Raw genomic sequence first — 20,515 nt, 5'->3', positions numbered from 1 at the left:
AAAACTAGAAACAACTAAAATGTTCTTCATTAGGTCAATAGTGAAACTGTGATACATCCATACAACGGAATACCACTCATCAGTAAAAAAGAGCAAATTATTGGTACACTCAACAACCCGGATGGACCTGAGGTGCATTATGATGAGTGAAAACAAGCCAGTCTCAGAAGGTTGCATATCATATGACTCTATTTACAGAACACTCTCAAAATGACAAAATTATAGGGATGGGAAAAGGGAGAAAGGGCTGGGCCAGCGTGATGATGAATGGGTAGCATGAGAGAGACATTTGTGTGGAGGAATAGTTCCATACCTTGATTACCGCGGTGGCTCCACTAATCTAAACATATGAGAAAATGACACAGCTCCACACACAGTTGTACTAACCTCAGACTCCTAGTTTTGATATTGTACTATAGTTGTATAAGATGAAACCAGTGGAAGAAACTAAATGAAGGATACACCAGACCTCTCTGTACTATCTTCGCAACTCCCCCTGAATCTATAATTGTTTCCAAATTAAAAGTTAAAAATAAATAAATAAACGAGGTGCACAGCCAGTAAGAGGGCATCTGGGATTCCAGCCCACATCCTTCTACTCCAAAAATCCCAGGGCTCCAATCAAATGACTTACAATTTGGTATGCACCATGACATTCTGTATCTCCGTGCCTCTGCACATACAAACTTTTACCTAGACTGCCCTTCCCCTGCCTAGCTAACTTGTAATTTCCTTTAAGACCCAAGTCACATACCTTTGCATCCTGGAAGCTTCCCTGACTTCCCATGCTAAGATTACTGATCTTCCTTTGTACTTCCTGAGCACAGCACTAGTCAACTGAATTGTAATTCTTAGTTTATGTGTTACTGTCTCCCACCACGTGGAAGCCACAGAACTGGAAAATATATTTGCAATATATTGCAAATTTAAAAACTTGTCTGTAGAATATATAAAGAACTCTTACAATCCAATCATAAGAAGACAATCCAATTTTTTTAATGAACAAAAGATCTGAACAGACATTTCGTCAAAGGAGATATGCAGATGCCAAATAAGCACATGACAAGATGCTCAACATCATGAATCTTCAGAGAGATGCAAATAAACCCATGAGCTTCACTACCCACCTATTAGAATAGCTAAAACTAAAAAGACTGACCACACCAAGTGTTGACAAGGAAGTGGAGCACCTGAAACTCTCATACGCTGCTGGTGGAAGTATAAGCTAGTACAACTGCTCTAGAAAAAAGCTTGCCAGCTTCTTAAGAAGCTAAACATACACCTACCATATGACCCAACCATTCTACTCCTAGGTATTCACCCAAACAGAATGCATATGCCCCACAAAAGATTTTTCACAAATGCTTATAGTGGCTTTTTTTTCAAACGGAACGCCTTTTTATTGAAGTATAGTTGATTTACAATGTTGTATTAGCTTCGGGTGTACAGCAGTGATTCAGTTATATGTATATGTATATATATATATAAGTATATTGTTTTTCAGATTCTTTTCCATTATAGGTTATTACAAGATATTGAATATATATAGTTCCCTGTGCCATACAGTAGGTCCTTGTTGTTTATCTATTTTATATGTAGTAGTTTGTATCTGCTAATCCCAAACTCCTAATTTATCCCTCCCCACGCACTTTCCTCTTTGGTAACCATAAGTTTGTTTTCTATGCCTGTGAGTCTATTTCTGTTTTGCAAATAAGTTCATTTGTATCATTTTTTTGGATTCTACATGTAAGTGATATCAAACGATATTTGTCTTTCTCTGCCTGACTTATTTCACTTAGTATGATAATCTCTAGGTCCATCCACGTTGCTGCAAATATATATATATATAGGCTTTATTTTAACAGCCAAAAATTGGGAACAACCCCAAAACTCTGTCAACGGATGAATGGATAAACAAATCTTGGTATTTCCATATGGTGAGACACTATTCAGCAATAAAGGAATGAACTACTGATACACAAACATGGATGAATATCAAAATAATTATGCTGAGTGTAAGAAAAACATATGCTGTATTGTGCTATTTATGTAAAGTTCTAGAAAATGCAAACCAATCTATAGCAATAAAGCAGATTAGTGGTTGCCTAGGGATGGGAGGCAGGACATGGAGAGGGGCAGAAGGGAGGGATTAGGTGAAGGAAGAAACTTGGGGGGTTGGTGGTTATGCTCATTAACCTGACTTGTGCGGAGAACTTCATAAGTGTATACATATGTCGAAACTCACCAAATTGTACAATTTAAATATATGCAGGTTTTTGTCTCTCAATTATACCTTAATAGAGCTGCATGGAAAAAAAATGGGTATCATTTAATAAGCATCTACTTTATGGGAAGAACATTATAAAAATAATTTTTAATCTTCACTCAAAGTAGGTATTATTCAGCCCATTTTACATATGGGGAAACTGAGTCAGAAAGGCGAGGTAGTCATGCAGCTACGGTCAAGCCAGGCTCAAACCCAGATCAAACGTCTTCAAAGCTGGGGCACTCTTCTCTGCATTGTGATGCCTTCCCACAATAGTGACTTTCCAGCGTGAAGACCCCTGTCCTAAGCAAGGCCTCGAGGAGGAATCTGAAAGAATCACTGGGATGCCAGGGGATCTCCGGCATCACTGAGATGACACCCTCTCCCTGCTGGGTTGCCATTGCCACAAATTCCTCTAACAGTCAAGCCCAGCCCATCACAAGTACTGGGCCAGACAGGTTAAGGCAGAGAGTGGGCTGTACCTCCTCCCCTGAACATTCTGCCCTCTACAGCCAGAGTGGTTTGGTGTGACAGACCCGGACCAGACATTCAGAACAGACTCCAGCTCCACTTGTGTCACAGACAAGGCCCTTTCCCTTTCTGGGCCCCCCTCCCTCAGATATAAGACGTGAAGGCCAACCAACTAGCTCTCCAAGGAACTCTTTCAGCCCTAATTCATATTCTGATGTAGGCAGCTCCTCCCGTGTCCCTTGTCACATCCATGTGCCCAAGGCTGGGCCAGAATCTCTTGCCCAAACAGGCCAGGATATTTGGCTGGGTTCACAGCAGGCTTTCAGTAAATATCTATAAAACTGAATTAAATCCCTCTTACCAGAGGAATAATCTCTTGTTTAAACATGGAGGAAAACCAAACAGACCTAACTCGATACATTCCCCTGCAAAGAGCACTGAGAGTACAGAGGCCGAGAAGCGCCCCCCCCCCCCCCCACTTCTCACTGTCTGAGAGGCCTGGGGCCAGGAGAATCCTCCTCACTGCCTGGGGCATCCCATGAATGAGGGGACTACACTTCAGCACTCTATGCATGCTCCCTCACTCTGATGCTATGTTACTGCACAGGGAACAGCCATTGGGGTTTGAAAGGAACAGTGAAGCTTTTCATAAAGCTCCGAGCACTTTGAGCTGCAGCTGTTCCCATAGCCTCAGAGATGAGGGAAAGGAGCCTGGGGGAACAAGTACTGGGGGGCAAGTGCTTACTATAAAGAACACTCAGGAACTTTGAGAAGCTGCAGAGGGCACAGACAGGCTTAGTTTACATCTCTGTTACTTTTGAATTGTGAAATCTTGGGCAAGTAAGTCTCTTTTACCTCTGAGACGCAGTTTCTACATCTGCCACATGGGGATAGAAATACCCACCTTGTTAGGTAGGTCATTGCAGAATTAGAGACCAGATCGCAAGCACAGATCCTGGAACCACCGTGAGATCAGTCAACGCCCTTCTCTACCCTTCCTTGTGTATATATACTTTAAATATCCTCAGATAACATCTTCTCAACTGGTTTCACTGACCTAGAAAGCCAAGCCTCTGATGAGGAAGAAGACTTAACTCCAAGTGCACTGGGGCTGGGGCAGCAGACACAGGGGAGGGGCTGAGGAGGGGGACACAGGGCTGGCACCTGGAGAACACCCACATGTCCCCGTGCCAGGGACACGCAAAGGTTCAGTGAGCAAGTGGCCTCAGGAGCAGTGCCCGTCTCACCAGCCCATGTCCCTCCCTCCCCTGGAGCACACACCTTCACCTCAGGCACCGATAACCATGGCTGTGTGAACTGGCTTCTTAAAATGAAAGTGTGGCACCAGGTGGCCCCTATAGTCCTTTCCACTTCTGTAATTTTACAAACTACACTTCTACACAGTACACTGGTGCTTAACTGATGCCCTGCCTTCTCCCCATCCCCTCTTTCAAGATACTTAAAGGAGGTTGGGAAAAGGAGCCAGAAGGTTCAGAAAAAAGCAGAGGGAGAGGGCAGAGGCGGGGGCTCCATTATGCTAATTTAATTAGCACTAATCTGCTGACAGCAGGGCCTTGAAGAAAGAGGCTTTTGTTTAAAATTCACATTTGGCAGGAAGTGCCCCTGCTCCACTGAACCCGCCCCTCCTCCTCCACCCCCACCCCACCATCAAAGCTTGTGCGTCCAAAGCTCTGATTTCAGCCCTGGCTCTCATACCCAGCAGGGCCCGGGCTTCCTTTTCACGCTACTCTTGACTTCTTGATTTTTCCAGGAAGGAAATTTGCCCCAGATGTCGGTCAGTAAATGGAGTTTTCATCTGCCCTTATGAAAGGGTGTCAGTAATTCACAGATTTCCCAAGAGGCGAGAGCCAAAAAGGGAAGTACCAGCCAACTTCACTTCATCAATACACAAAAGGCTCACCAATCAATTAAAGCCCTCCCTCCACAGGCAGGGAAATTCACAATATGAAAAACACTTCATTTTCACTGTCTTATGGGACCTTAACTTATGGAATAATAAGAACAGAACCTCAGTCTTATTCATCTATTCAACTAATGCTTATTGAGCACCTACTGTTCACAGAAGAGAAATCAAGGGATGCACAGGTGAAGGGACTTGCCCCATGCCTCCCAGCATGTCCGGGGTAGAGCAAGCACTGGAACCAGAGGTGTGCTGGTAATCTGAATCTCCAAAACAAAAAAGCCCTGGTTTGCAGCAAAGGCTAATTTCTGTGGTATCAATTTTCCCACTATAGCCAATTTAAGGTCACCAACAATTTATTTTTTAAGCATCTTTATTGGAGTATAATTGCTTTATGTTGTTGTGTTAGTTGCTGCCGTATAACAAAGTGAATCAGCTATATGTATACATATATCCCCATATCTACTCCCTTTGGCCACTCCCTCCCACCCTCCCTGTCCCACCCCTCTAGGTGGTCACAAAGCACCCAGCTGATTTCCCTGTGCTGCTTCCCACTAGCTATCTATTTTACATTTGGTAGTGTATATATATCCATGCTAGTGTCTCACTTTGTCCCAGCTTACCCTTCCCCCTCCCCGTGTCCTCAAGTCCATTCTCTACATCTGGGTCGTTATGCCTGTCCTGCCCCTAGGTTCTTCAGAACCTTTTTTTTTTTTTTTTAGATTCCATATATATGTGTTAGCGTACGGTATTTGTTTTTCTCTTTCTGACTTACTTCAATCTGTATGAGACTCTAGGTCCATCCACCTCACTACAAATAACTCAATTTCGTTTCTTTTACAGCTGAGTAATATTCCATCGTATATATGTGCCACATGTTCTTTATCCATTCATCTGTCAATGGACACTTGCTTCCATGTCCTGGCTACTGTAAATAGTGTGAAATGAACACTGAGGTACATGACTCTTTCTGAATTATGGTTTTCTCAGGGTATATGCCCAGCAGTGGGATTGCTGGGTCGTATGGTAGTTCTATTTTTAGTTTTTTAAGGAACCTCCATACTGTTCTCCATAGTGGCTCTATCAGTTTACATTCCCACCAACAGTGCAAGAGTGTTCCCTTTTCTCCACACCCTCTCCAGCATTTGTTGTTTGTAGATTTTCTGATGATGCCCATTCTAACTGGTGTGAGGTGATACCTCATTGTAGTTTTGATTTGCATTTCTCTAATGATTAATGACATTGAGCATTCTTTCATGTGTTTGTTGGCAATCTGTATATCTTCTTTGGAGGAATGTCTATTTAGGTCTTCTGCCCATTTTTGGATTGGGTTGTTTGTTTTTCTGATATTGAGCTGCATGAGCTCCATGTATATTTTGGAGATTAATCCTTTGTCAGTTGCTTCGTTCACAAATATTTTCTCTCATTCTGAGGGTTGTTTTTTTGTCTTGTTTATGGTTTCCTTTGCTGTGCAAAAGCTTTTAAGTTTCATTAGGTCCCATTTGTTTATTTTTGTTTTCATTTCCATTTCTCTAGGAGGTGGGTCAAAAAGGATCTTGCTGTGATTTATATCATAGAGTGTTCTGCCTATGTTTTCCACTAAGAGTTTTATAGTGTCTGGCCTTACATTTAGGTCTTTAATCCATTTTGAGTTTATTTTTTATACGGTGTTTGGGAGTGTTCTAATCTTATTCTTTTACATGTAGCTGTCCAGTTTTCCCAGCACCACTTACTGAAGAGGCTGTCTTTTCTCCATTGCATATTCTTGCCTCCTTTATCAAAGACAACGTGACCATATGTGCATGGGTTTATCTCTGGGCTTTCTATCCTGTTCCATTGATCTATATTTCTGTTTTTGTGCCAGTACCATACTGCCTTGATTTCGGTACCTTTGTAGTATAGTCTGAAGTCAGGGAGCCAGATTCCTCCAGCTCCATTTTTCTTTCTCAAGAATGCTTTGGCTATTCGGGGTCTTTTGTGTTTCCATACAAATTGTGAAATGTTTTGTTCTAGTTCTGTGAAAAATGCCATTGGTAATTTGATAGGGATTGCACTGAATGTGTAGATTGCTTTGGGTAGTAGAGTCATTTTCACAATGTTGATTCTTCCAATCCAAGAAAATGGTATATCTCTCCATTTGTTTGTATTGTCTTTAATTTCTTTCATCAGTGTCTTATAGTTTTCTGCATACAGGTCTTTTGTCTCCTTAGTAGGTTTATTCCTAGATATTTTATTCTTTCTGTTACAATGGTAAATGGAAGTGTTTCCTAATTTCTCTTTCAGATTTTTCATCATTAGAATATAGGAATGCAAGAGATTTCTGTTCATTAATTTTGTATCCTGCTACTTTGCCAAATTCATTGATTGGCTCTAGTAGTTTTCTGGTAGCATCTTTAGGATTCTCCATGTGAAGTATCATGTCATCTGTAAATAATGACAGTTTGACTTCTTCTTTTACGACTTGAATTCCTTTTACTGCTTTTTCTTCTCTGATTGCTGTGGCTAAAACTACCAAAACTATGTTGAATAATAACAGTGAGAGTGGGCAACCTTGTCTTGTTCCTGATCTTAGAGGAAATGGTTTCAGTTTTTCACCATTGAGAATGATGTTGGCTGTGGGTTTGTCATATATGGCCTTTATTATGTTGAGGGAGGTTCCCTCTATGCCTATTTTCTGGAGAGTTTTCATCATAAATGGGTGTTGAAATTTTTCAAAAGCTTTTTCTGCATCTATTGAGATTATCATATGATTTTTACCTTTCAGTTTGTTAGTATAGTGTATCACATTGATTGATTTGTGTATATTGAAGAATCCTTGCATTCCTGGGATAAATCCCACTTGATCATGGTGTATGATCCTTTTAGTGTGCTGTTGGATTCTGTTTGCTAGTATTCTGTTGAGGATTTTTGCATCTATGTTCACCAGTGATATTGTCCTGTAGTTTTCTTTGTTTGTGATGTCTTTGTCTGGTTTTGGTATCAGGGTAATGGAAGCCTCAACCAATGAGTTTGGGAGTGTTCCTCCCTCTGCTATATTTTGGAAGAGTTTGAGAAGGATAGGTGTTAGCTCGTCTCTAAATGTTTGATAGAATTCGCCTGTGAAACCATCTGTCCTGGGCTTTTGTTTGTTGGAAGATTTTTAATCACAGTTTCAATTTCAGTGCTTGTGATTGGTCTGTTTATATTTTCTATTTCTTCCTGGTTCAGTCTCAGGAGGTTGTGCTTTTACAAGAATTTGTCCATTTCTTCCAGGTTGTCCATTTTATTGGCATAGAGCTGCTTGTAGTAAACTCTCATGATGCTTTGTATTTTGCAGTGTCAGTTGTTACTTCTCCTTTTTCATTTCTAATTCTATCTATTGATCTGAGTCTCCTCCCTTTTTCTCTTGATGAGACTGGCTAATGGTTTATCAATTTTGTTTATCTTCTCAAAGAATCAGCTTTTAGTTTTACTGATATTAGGTATTGTTTCCTTCATTTCTTTTTCATTTATTTCTGATCTGATCTTTATGATTTCTTTCCTTCTGCTAACTTCGGGGTTTTTTTGGTTCTTCTTGTCTAATTGCTTTAGGTGTAAGGTTAGGTTGTTTTTTTGAGATGTTTCTTGTTTCTTGAGGTAGGATTGTATTGCTGTAAACTTCCCTCTTAGAACTGCTTTTGCTGCACCCCATAGGTTTTGGGTCGTCGTGTTTTCATTGTCATTTGTTTCTAGGTATTTTTTTATTTCCTCTTCGATTTCTTTAATGATCTCTTGGTTATTAGTAGCATATTGTTTAGCCTACATGTGTTTGTATCTTTTACATTTTTTTTCCTATAATTGATATCTAGTCTCATACCATTATGGTCAGAAAAGATACTTGATACAATTTCAATTTTCTTAAATTTACCAAGGCTTGATGTGAGACCCAAGATATGATCTATCCTGGAGAATAGAGCACTTGAGAAGAAAGTGTATTCTGTTGTTTTTGGATGGAATGTCCTATAAATATCAATTAAGTCCATCTTCTTTAATGTGTCATTTAAAGCTTGTTTCCTTATTTATCTTCATTTTGGATGATCTGTCCATTGGTGAAAGTGGGGTTTTAATGTCCCCTACTATTATTGTGTTACTGTCGATTTCCCCTTTTATGGCTGTTAGCGTTTGCCTTATGTATTGAGGTGCTCCTATGTTGGGTGCATAAATATTTACAATTGTTATATCTCCTTCTTGGATCGATCCCTTGATCATTATGTAGTGTCCTTCTTAGTCTCTTATAATAGTCTTTACTTTAAAGTCTATTTTGTCTGATATGCAAATTGCTACTCCAGCTTTCTTTTGATTTCCATTTGCATGGAATATCTTTTTCCATCCCCTCAATTTCAGTCTGTATGTGTCCCTAGGTCTGAAGTGGGTCTCTTGTAGACAGCATATATATGGGTCTTGTTTTTGTATCCATTCAGCCAGTCTATGTCTTTTGGTTGGAGCATTTAATCCATTTACATTTAAGGTAATTGTCGATATGTATGTTATTATTACCATTTTCTTAATTGTTTTGGGTTTGTTCTTGTAGGTCTTTTCCTTCTCTTGTGTTTCCTGCCTAAAGAAGTTCCTTTAGCATTTGTTGTAAAGCTGGCTTGGTGGTGCTGAATTCTCTTAGCTCTTGCTTGTCTGTAAAGGTTTTAATTTCTCTGTCGAATCTGAATGAGATCCTTGCTGGGTAGAGTAATCTTGGTTGTAGGTTTCTCCCTTTCATCACTTTAAATATGTCCTGCCACTCCCTTCTGGCCTGCAGAGTTTCTGCTGAAAGATCACCTGTTAACCTTATAGGGATTCCCTTGTATGTTATTTGTTGCTTTTCCCTTGCTGCTTTTAATATTTTTTTCTTTGTAGTTAATTTTTGATAGTTTGATTAATGTGTCTTTGTGTGTTTCTCCTTGGATTTATCCTGTATGAGACTCTCTGTGCATCCTGAATTTGATTGACTATTTCCTTTCCCATGTTAGGGAAGTTTTCAACTATACTCTCTTCAAATATTTTCTCAGGCCCTTTCTTTTTCTCTGCTTCTTCTGGGACCCCTATAATTAGAATGTTTTTTCTTTATTCTGCTCTGACGTAGTTTTCCACTATTTTATCTTCCAGGTCACTTATCCGTTCTTCTGCCTCAGTTATTCTGCTCTTGATTCCACCCTGAGAATTTTTAATTTCATTTATTGTGTTGTTCATCATTGTTTGTTTGCTCTTTAGTTCTTCTAGGTCCTTGTTAAACATTTCTTGTATTTTCTCCATTCTATTTCCAAGATTTTGGATTTACTCTCCAAAACACTGTCATTACTCTGAATTCTTTTTCAGGTAGACTGCCTATTTCCTCTTCACTTGTTTGGTTTGGTGGGTTTTTACCTTGCTCCTTCATCTGCTGTGTATTTCTCTGTCTTCTCATTTTGTTTAACTTACTGTGATTGGGGTCTCCTTTCCACAGGTTGCAGGTTTGTAGTTCCTGTTGGTTTTGGTGTCTGCCTCCAGTGGGTGAGGTTGGTTCAGTGGGTTGTGTAGGCTTCCTGGTGGAGGGGACTGGTGCCTGTGTTCTGGTGGATGGGGCTGGATCTTGTCTTTCTTGGGGGCAGGGCTGTGTCCAGTGGTGTGTTTTGGGGTGTCTGTGAACTTAGTATGATTTTGGGCAGCCTCTCTGTTAAAGAGTGGGGTTGTGTCCCTGTCTTCCTAGTTGATTGGCATATGTCCAGCACTGGGGCTTGCTGGCCATCAGGTGGAGCTGGGTCTTAGCACTGAGATGGAGATCTCTGGGAGAGCTCTTGCTGATTGATATTACCTGGTGCCGGGATGTCTCTGGTGTTCCAATGTCCTGAACTCGGCTCTCCCACATCAGAGGCTCGGGCCTGACACCAGCCTGGAGTACCAAGACCCTGTCAGCCACACGGCTCTTTTGGGAAGCCTGAGGTCTTCTGCTAGTGTTCAGTAGGTGTTCTGTAGGAGTTGTTCCATATGTTGATGTAGTTTTGATGTATTTGTGGGGAGGAAGGTGATCTCCACATCTTACTCCTCTGCCATCTCTCTCTGGGCTTCTATATTCCCTCAGGGATGCGGCTCTGGAGGGTGTGGGTCACTTCTTCCACAAGTCCGCCGTGGAGAAGCTTGAGGGCGCCCAGCATCTCTTGAAGATGCAAAACCAGCACAGTGACTGTGCCCTGTTCCAGGACATGCAAAAGCTGTCCCAAGATGAACTGGGCAAAACCCTGGATATTAAGGAGCCTGCCATGGCCATGGAAAAGAACCTGAGCCAGGCCCTTGAAGACCTGCATGCCCTGTATCCTCTATTTTATTTATTTATTTTTGGCTGTGTTGGGTCTTCGTTGTTGTGTGCAGGGTTTCTCTAGTTGCTGCAAGCTGAGGCTACTCTTCGTTGCAGTGCGCGTGCTTCTCATTGCAGTGGCTTCTCTTGCTGCGAAACACGGACTCTAGGCACACAGGCTTCAGTAGTTGTGGCATGAGGGCTCAGTAGTTGTGGCTCGCAGGCTCTAGAGCGTAGGCTCAGTAGTTGTGACGCATGGGCTTAGTTGCTCCGTGGCATGTGGGATCTTCCCGGACCAGGGATCAAACCCATGTCCCCTGCATTGGCAGGTGGATTCTTAACCACTGTGCCACCAGGGATGTCCCTTAAAGTCATTTTTCAGTGAGCTTAATGGAATGTTTTCCAACAACCTCCCCACGTATCTTCCTTGGATAGGAGAGAGAGAAAGAGAGAGAGAGTGTGTGTGTGTTTCCTGAAAGTTTGACTTCCCTTGCAGAACAGAGCAGCTGCACCAACGTTAAGCATTCCCCTGAATCTGGTGCAGTCTTACCTGGAGGATAAATTCATTCCCTTTGGAGTTCAAATTTCACCAGCAATTGAAAAAATACAACATCCTGTTAAGATTCCAAAAGACCTAGTCTGAAAAATCAAAACCTCTTTAGCCACCAAATGACCTTGCCTCCGATTGGGCTGAGATGGAAGCCGATGGTTTGAACCAGAAACGACTGCCCCTTCTTTCCTGAGCCTGAGAAGAGGAGGTTTTCACCACCCCACAACAGGAGGCATTCTGCCCTCTCTGTCCCCAAGCTGGGATTCGAGTGCTCTTACCTCAGTGCTGGGACAGAGGCCTTGCCCCAGGGCTTGGGCAGGTTCAAGTGGACCAGTTCATTTCAGCTGCGGTCCAGGACTTCACTGCTTCTCTCTAAGCTGCTCTTTGCAGATCTCTACACAGTTCACTCTACTCTGCCTGCAGGAAGTTAAAAAAAAAAACAAAGCCAAGTTGGCAGCTAAGCATCAGAGGCACATATGTTAATACACGCAGGAGGGTAAACACCCTCGCTCCTCCCACCCCTGGTCACTCCGGCCACTTCAGAACCCCTTCCAGAACTACAGCCTCCTTCCCAGGGCTCAACCTGGCCATCTGTTCACCCAGACCTGCCCCTTCTGGGGCTGAGCAATTTCAGAGTGAGCTGCAGATGAAGCAAAGCAAACTCTACTACAATCACTTAATCCTTGTGCTACTTGCTATTATTGGTAAGAAAAGCAAGGGTAAGAAAGCAACAGTTCTGGCCCTGAGTCTTGTGTTTATCTAAGGCTTGTGGACAACTGATGTCCATTAACAAATGCATCCAACTTGGTCTCCCTTTGACCTGTAGTATTTTGTTTATAATGTTACAAATGTGAATTCAATTCCGAATTTATTGGAGGAAGATTTTTAACTGAACCTAAATTTTCAACCTGTGTATTATTGTGGTTGGCTGGGTGGATAGCGTTTGTTTTTAAAGCAACTGTTGTTTTTCTTAGTGCCAAAGAAACGTATGTTTAGTCTAAAAATCTTAGAAAATATAATGGTCAAAAGAAGGAAAAAGTCACCCACTCTTCTCCACCCCAGATGACTACAGATAACACACCATTCCTGGTCTTTGTTTTTTAACATTTATTTATTTATTTGCCTGTGCTGGGCCTTAGTTGCAGCATGCAGGGATCTTCACTGCACATGAGGGGATCTAATTCCCTGACCAGGGATCAAACCCTGGCCCCCTGCATTGGGAGCACGGGGTCTCAGCCACTGGACCACCAGGGAAGTCCCCCCTTCCTGGTTTTATTTTGTTATCCAGATTTTTTACAAGGATCCAATAAAGCTAGACATGATTTAGTAGTCTTCTGCAGCATCATTTGATTAGCTGTAGTATATGCCCCTGTGCTCAAAGGCTGGACAATTAAGTCATCTTCAACTTCTTTTGCATATTACAAATAGTACGTAAAACTAAATCTTTGGGGGAAATCCATGGTTATTTCCTTAAGAATCAGTCTTAGAAATCAAATCGCAGGGTCAAAAAGTTTCCAAATTTCTCAGGCTTTTGAACAGTCTTGGCAGGCTATCTCCAGGACTACTATACCATATAAACTCCCAGCAGTGGAAAACTCTGCCCATTCTTCTAATGCTCCTCTCCTCCAGTCCCTCCCTCACACACATTCTTGCTCACCGTGTGTAACGTTTCTAGTGGAAATGAGTTAGAGTTCTGGGAGTCTGAGTTTTCATACTTCATGCTCACACTCAGCTCAGCCCAAGGTTAAGACAAGATCTATGATGAGAAAATGAGCTCCCCTAATCAAGTTTTGGTGGGGGGGTGTGCACAAGTAAGAATTGGTAAAGAGGGAAAAAGTGAGAAATCCACTAAGGAAGAGAGAAGGAGTGGTAATATGCAAGGATGGTGTCCAGGAGAAAGAGACCCTGAGATGCTAAGAGAAACAAGAGCCATCCCGTGAGACCACAGATGCTTACGGGAACTGACATCAGATGAAACTAAAGGTGAAGTGAGCCATTTGAGGGGTTGCAAATGTTAAGATTTCACAAAGATTCAGGGCAGAATAGAGCAAACAACAAAGGCATCAGGTGAGATGGAAAAATAAAAAGTCACTTGTGGCATCTGGGCACTTTGCTGCTGTCTATAATTAATGCCAACAAAACACCAGGAGCCAGAGTCACTGTGGGGAAAGTGAGCCAGGCCAGGAAGAGGTCTCTACCTGCAAACAGAGCTGAGCTGGTGGCCACCTGGGAGGCTGCCAGTAAAGAGCCTTCCCTAGAGAAGAGGAGCAAAGTGCCCCCGGGATGGGGGGACTACGGGGCTGGTGACCCACCTGCCTCATTAACACAAAGCAGGTCCCCACTCTCCATCTCTCTCTAGCCAGCCTCTGCCTTTTGCTCGAGGCCAAACCTTCAGTGAGAAATGGATAATTCCCCGAGTAATTTGTCTAAACAGACTGAATGTATTTCTGTGGCCCTGTGACCCAGGCAAAGACCCTGGGGACCCAAATCTCATGTTCCTTCCCAGCTGCCCCCCCACCACCACTCCACCCCATGTACCGTGCACTCCAGCCACACAGAAATCTGCAGACTAATGAGGAAATGCAGGGTCCCATTAGTGTTTTTTAAATCCTTTGGAAGATGGCCTGTAGACCTCCAATATTACTCAAATAGGCAAGTCATTCTACTTGCCTACCCTGCTGCTACCCCACCCACTCACACACTTGGGCTTCTGCTTATGGACAAAGGGTGGAATTCTGACCTAAAAGCAACTCAGTGTACAATGGAGAAAAGACAGTCTCTTCAGTAAGTGGTGTTGGGAAAGCTGGACAGACACACATAAATCAATGAAATTAGAACACTCCCTCACACCATACACAAAAATAAACTCAGAATGGCTTAAAGACTTAAATATAAGACATGACACCATAAAACTCCTAGAAGAGAACATAGGTAAAACATTCTCTGACATAAATGACAGCAATGTTTTCTTAGGTCAGTCTCCCAAGGCAATAGAAATAAAAGCAAAAATAAACAAATGGGACCTAATCAAACTTATAAGCTTTTGCACAGCAAAGGCAACCATAAACAAAAGGAAAAGACAACCTATGGACTGGGCGAAAATATTTGCAAACGATGTGACCAACAAAGGCTTAATTTCCAAAATACATAAACAGCTCATACAACTCAATAACAACAACAACAAGAACAAAAAATAAAACCCAATCAAAAAATGGGCAGAATGGGCTTCCCTGGTGGCGCAGTGGTTGAGAGTCCGCCTGCCGATGCAGGGCACACGGGTTCGTGCCCCGGTCCGGGAAGATCCCACATGCCGCGGAGCGGCTGGGCCCGTGAGCCATGGCCGCTGAGCCTGCGCGTCCGGAGCCTGTGCTCCGCAACAGGAGAGGCCACAACAGTGAGAGGCCCGCGTACCGCAAAAAAAAAAAAAAAAAAAAAAAAGAGGAAAGAGGGGTGAGGGAGGGAGGGATAAATTAGGAGTTTGGGATTAGCAGATACAAACTACTATATATAAAATAAATAACAAGGTCCTACTGTATAGCATAGGGAACTATATTCAATATCCTCTAAGAAACCATAATGGAAAAGAATATGAAAAAGGATATATATATATACACATATAGATGAATCACTCTGCTATACACCAGAAACTAATACAACATCGTAAATCAACTATACGTCAATATAACAAACAAATGAAAGCAACTCACCCATAAATAAGGGAACTGGTGGTAGACCCAGTTCCCTTAAAGGAAAGGTAGTGGGCACAATATGAGAAGCAAATGCCATGCACAAGATCAGGTGATGGGGTTGCGAGGCCCTGCAGAAGGAAAGGAAGCTGGTCTTACAAAGAGAACAGGGCAGAGGCCTGCGGAGAGGCAAACAGGAAACCGTGCAGCCCAGAGAAGGCGGATGGTTAGGAACTTTCCAGTGGCTTTGAGGCTCATCTGTACTTCCTATTTTTGTTCCTGTAAGCATTCCCTGAATCCCTTCAATAGACCTCTGAAGAGCTTGGTTTAGACCGGCCCAAGGGTCCCAGCTGCCTCTGACTCACTAAAAGCCGTATGGGGCTGTGAGACCAGAGGGGCTCTCCCATGATCCAGTGCGTGGCTTTGTGATAGGGCGTTAGCCATCTATTGTGGCTGCTCAAAAGCCTTTTTTTTTAACTTTCTTCCAAACATTGTGGCTGGGCTTTTGATAGATGAGGTAACGGGAAAGGACAGTTCTGGATTGCAAGTGTATCTTGTGCATTGCAGAAACATGAGAAATAAACAATAGCAGAGCTGTAGAAACTTCAGGTTTTTCTATTGTATTATAAGAATTTTCTATTAAGTGGCTTATACCAACACTTCCTATCACCCTACGAGTGCTACACATTCGATCCCAGGGTCTTCTTGCATCCCCCTTGTCTCTGAGCCCCCTATGGACTCATGTGCTTCCTTGTAGTTTTAATACAGCACCCATTTAATGCAGGACACTTCTGCTCCCTGACCTCCCTCCTACCCTGCAAGGGTCACTGGCTTGACATCAAGATGTAGTTTCACTACTCTCCCTCAGCCGAAGTTTCACCCACCTCCTTCCTCATACTCAGGGTCTGTTCTCTGCTTGATCTCCCCCTGCCATCACTCCTGCCCACAAGGTCTTCACACCTTATAGTCCCTGGCAGCTTCTCAGCTAATCCCCTTCCTCCTCTGTGCTCAGTCAGACGCAGAAGCACCCAAACATGACTCTAAGGAAGAGAGCAGACACATGAGAGGCTGCCTTGTCCTCATGAACTCCCTCATGCCCCCAGCAAGCATCTCCTTCAGAGGTACACTGTGTGAGGCCCTGACCCCAGACCAGAGCCAGGATTTAGAGACCCCACCCAGATCCAAAGAAGTTCATAAAATGAGCCAAGAACACACACTAAGAACTTCACACCCTAGCATCCCCACTGGTAAGTATCCTCCTGGCAAGACCATTACTAAAGGACTCAGTTTTGAGTGAGAGAATGGGTTAACTTGTCACAGAGTTAGGGCCCTGGCCCCAGGTCCCTGGCTGAAATGGGCAATCACCACAAGCACACAGGAGCCTTGGGGTAAAAGATAATCCTGTTAACCCTGGATCCATCAATCCACATTATCTGAGATGTGAGCAATTGTTCTGATTGTGTTTGGACTTGGAAGCTAAGTGAGCTAAGAGCTTTTATCAATCCTTGGGCCTAAAACATTCCAGGATCTGGGTCACTACAAGTTTGCTGAGCCCTGCAGTCCAATCAGAAGGCACTACACCCAAGATGCTGTAAGAACTTCTGTTACAATCAGCAGACTTCATGGATTATTTCCGTGGGTTAGGGGAGAGCTAGGCCAAGCTCTTTCAATAAAAGAGCTGAAATTAAATTTGAGTTGAGCACTGAATACACAGGTTCTGACAAAAAGAGAAATGGCGTAGGAAGTTATTTTCAAAGAACCAGAAAGGGGAAGTTCTTCTGCCACTGCCGTATGCAAAGTATCCAAAGGAGGGTGCTCTAGCTCAGAACTTTGACCGTCTTGTCACTATATCGTCTGTAGCGAACAGTCACTCCATTTTGACTGTGCTTATTTCTGGTGCCAGTGCGGATATGCGGGGCGACGCTAAGCCCTCTGCATACGTGATTTCAGGCCCTGTCCCACCCCTCCACCCCCCTAATTTCTGCTGCTCAAATGCAACAACTTTCAGCTCTTTTATCTATTTCTGGGGTTACATCAGTGCGTCTAAATAGCATGCTTATATGGCTCTGTTTTTTCAATGTTAGATATTATCTACTGACTTCCTATTACAGAAAATGAGGATTTAGTTCTCTTTTACCACACCCCACATAACTCTTCTCCGTCCCACATTCTCCTAATAGCTTTAGACTGTTTCTTTATTAAGTCAGCATCAGAAGTTACATTATTATGACCAGATAAATTGTTGTTCACACCTGAACCATGGAGCCATGTGGTGTGTTTTGATTAATTCCTTTTGTGTACATTCCGTGTAAGTCCTACTATTCAGATGTTGAACTTCTTAGAATGATCCTTTCTTATTTTTCACTTCATAGCCTTTTTTTGTTTGACTTCCTACAAGATTTCTTCAAGTTCATATTCCAAACCTTCTCCCGATTCATTTATTTCTGCTAACATACTTTTAATTTCCAACAGTTCTCTCTTATTCTCTGAATACTCCTTTTATTTCAGTCTTTATTTTATTAATGGAATATCTTCACTTGTCTCTATGATACTTTTATGTTGCTGTTGTTGTTGTTATTTGTCTCTTTTGGTTTCTTTCATGTTTCAAACTTTCTCAGATATCCGTTGATCTCTACCTTAAATTTAAAAGTGAGACACTGGGAACTCTCCAGCGGTCCAGTGGTTAGGACTCCACTCTTTCACTGGGAAGGGCGCAGGTTCGATCCCTAGTCAGGGAATTAAGATCCCGCAAGCCACACGGCCAAAAAAAAAAAAAAAAAAGAGAGAGAAGGAAAAAAAAAGAAGAAAAGTCATACACTAAAAAGTTGACCAGAAGCTCTGTGTGCTTGGGCAGGGCTGCTGGACTGGTGGGCCTTACCAGAGGGGGATTGAAAATAATCTCTCCATTTTATTTGAAGAACTGTAAATATCTATAGGCCTTTCCTCTTAGGCTGTTAAATTTAATCATAGACTAATCTCATGACTAGGGAAATCTCATAACCCGAGTTTGCCAGCACTGTTGGAAACAACAAAAAAGGAAGGTTGGGGAAGGGGTGGTCTCATTGTTCAGTATGTAGACTTTTATGCACGCCCTGTGTTTTAGAATGGCATCTCATGCATGCCCTCCTCAGCTTGGCCTGCTGTGCTTGATCTTAATCAGATCGTAAAATTGAGTCTGTTCCTGGAAAAGTCCTTAAAATAAATTGTAGTTACCAGGAAAAAAAATTTTTAATTTTTTTTTAGGCATACTTTCAAATGCCAGACATTTAGGAAAGCATGAACACAGGTTCACAACCACATATCAGGAATCTCTGGGGCCTGATAAGTGTCAGAACTCACAATTCTTCCTATTTTAGAAAAGCAATATGTTGCCTAAAGACCTGCAGCAGTAGCAGGGCAACTCTCCATAATTACATGGATTAATATTTCTGCAACAAAACAACAAATATTTTAACCAAGTACGTTAAACAAGGATCTATAAATAGCCTCACATTAGTCCAGATCAGGTTTTGCCACCAAATGGGTTAAGAATAAAATGTAGTTTTTCACAGATTTGGGGATTTGGGTATTGCAAATAAGGGATTGTGTATGCATTTCCTATACACCTCCTACACCTCCAGGCACATTTGTGGCATTTTCACAAGGATTTTGTCACTCTGTGGGGCTGCCTGCTTGCAATGAGAGGTGGAAAAATTGAGGTAAGTTGAGCTGTGGGTGCTGGGGAAAGGCCAGGCTTAACAGGGAGACAGTCTGATGACACAGTCACTTGGAAGGTTTGAGTCTCTATGCTAGCAAGCTGTGTTACCTTGAAAAAGTTACTTAACTTCTCTGAGCTACAATTTCCTCATCTGTAAATCGTGGGTTATTCCAACTAATTTTGAAGTACCGTTGTGTGGATTTAGTTGAATTTAGTCAACAATTAGGTATTGTGCCTACTATTCCTAAGGCATTGCTCTGGGCCTTAGGAGAACAATCACGAACAAAAGAGATGAAGTCCCTGCCCTCACAAAAACAACTTCCTAGTGAGAAGAGACAGAATAAATAAGTCAGATGACCATCTGTGCCACAGAAGAAACACAAAGCAGGATAAAAGGGAAAGAGAGAGCCAGGTGTGATGGGGTAAGAAACAGGCACCAGATTACTATCTTATGTAAGGTGATCAGAACGACCTTTCTAATAAGGTGACACTGAAATAGAACCTAAAGGAAGAGATGGAGAAAACAATGGGAATATATGAAGGAAGGGTGTTCCAGGTGGAGGGAACAGGCTCTGTGGTAAAAATGTGCTTTATGTTGAAGGAGTAAGGTCAGTAAAGTGAAGCAGAATTAAGAGGTGGAAAAGAGCAGGAAATTTAGCCTGGGAGGACCTGCGGGCTGCCTCATGCAGAACCGTGGAGGCCCTTCTAGGAACTTTGGCTTTGCAAAGTGCAATAGGAAGCCTTTGTTGGTTTTAAGTGGAAAAATGACACACTACCACTGGCGGCCCAGGTATGAAACTATTCTAAAAATTAGAAGTAGAGATTGATCTGTCTTGGACCAGTGCGAATTTGGTGGATCAAATAAGCAGTCAGTTTCTTGGTGTATTTTGCAAGCATGGCTGGCATGGTTTGCTGACAGATTGGGTGCAGCATGAGAGAATCGGAGTCAAGGGTGCCTCCACAGTTTTAAGCCCAAGCAAATGGAAAGATGGAGCTGTCATTTACTGAAGTGGGGAAGGCTGTTTGAGAGAGAATGGCAGCATTTCAGCCATGGACTTGTCATCATTGAGATGTCTGTTAGACATGTAAGGAGGCTTGTTGATTAGATGGTTAACATGAGTGTGGTGTTCCGGGGAAAGGTCTGGGATGGCGCTACACATTGAGAGTTGTCAGCATTCAGATGGTAGGAGATCTCCAGGGAGTGAGGGGACAGAGAAGAGGCCAAGTCCAAGGGCTGCTCCCTGGAGCGCTCCAAAGTGAACAAGCAAAGATGAGCCAACACAAGAAACTGAGAAGGAGAAGCCAGTGACAGAAGAGGAGAACCAAAGAGGGTGATGTTCCAGAACCAGAAGAAGAAACTTTTTCAAGGTGGACAGAGTGATCAACTATATAAAATGCTACTGACAAATCAACATAAGGACTGAGACTTAACCATTGGATTTGGCAATACCAAGGTCACTGGTAAACCTGACAGGTGTAGTTTTTATGGAGTGATGGAGGCAAAAAACACTGTTTAGACTGAGTTTGGATAAAAATGAGAAAAGAGGAACTGCAGGGATCAAGTGCAGATGACTCTTTCAAGGAGAAGAGGAATGAAGCAGTAGCTGGAGGGGTAGATGCGGTCAGGAGAAGATGTGTTAT

The 20,515-nt window shown here is 42.5% G+C and overlaps 1 protein-coding gene across 4 annotated transcripts in view; it reads right to left on the bottom strand.

The window, feature by feature from the left end:
• ST6GAL1 (ST6 beta-galactoside alpha-2,6-sialyltransferase 1) overlaps window positions 1–20,515 on the bottom strand; it is a 159,212-nt gene that overhangs the window by 121,241 nt on the left and 17,456 nt on the right. For all 4 annotated transcript variants that reach the window (XM_049710235.1, XM_049710236.1, XM_049710234.1 and 1 more), the window contains exon 2: window positions 11,770–11,908. The gene's annotated coding sequence lies outside the window, so the exon portion shown is untranslated. The remainder of the gene's footprint in view (window positions 1–11,769; window positions 11,909–20,515) is intronic.

This window comes from Orcinus orca, chromosome 5 (genome assembly GCF_937001465.1).
Source record: "Orcinus orca chromosome 5, mOrcOrc1.1, whole genome shotgun sequence".
Lineage (NCBI taxonomy): Eukaryota > Metazoa > Chordata > Mammalia > Artiodactyla > Delphinidae > Orcinus > Orcinus orca.
Note: the sequence above shows the minus strand (reverse complement) of the source record. Positions and strands in the feature narration are given on the sequence as shown.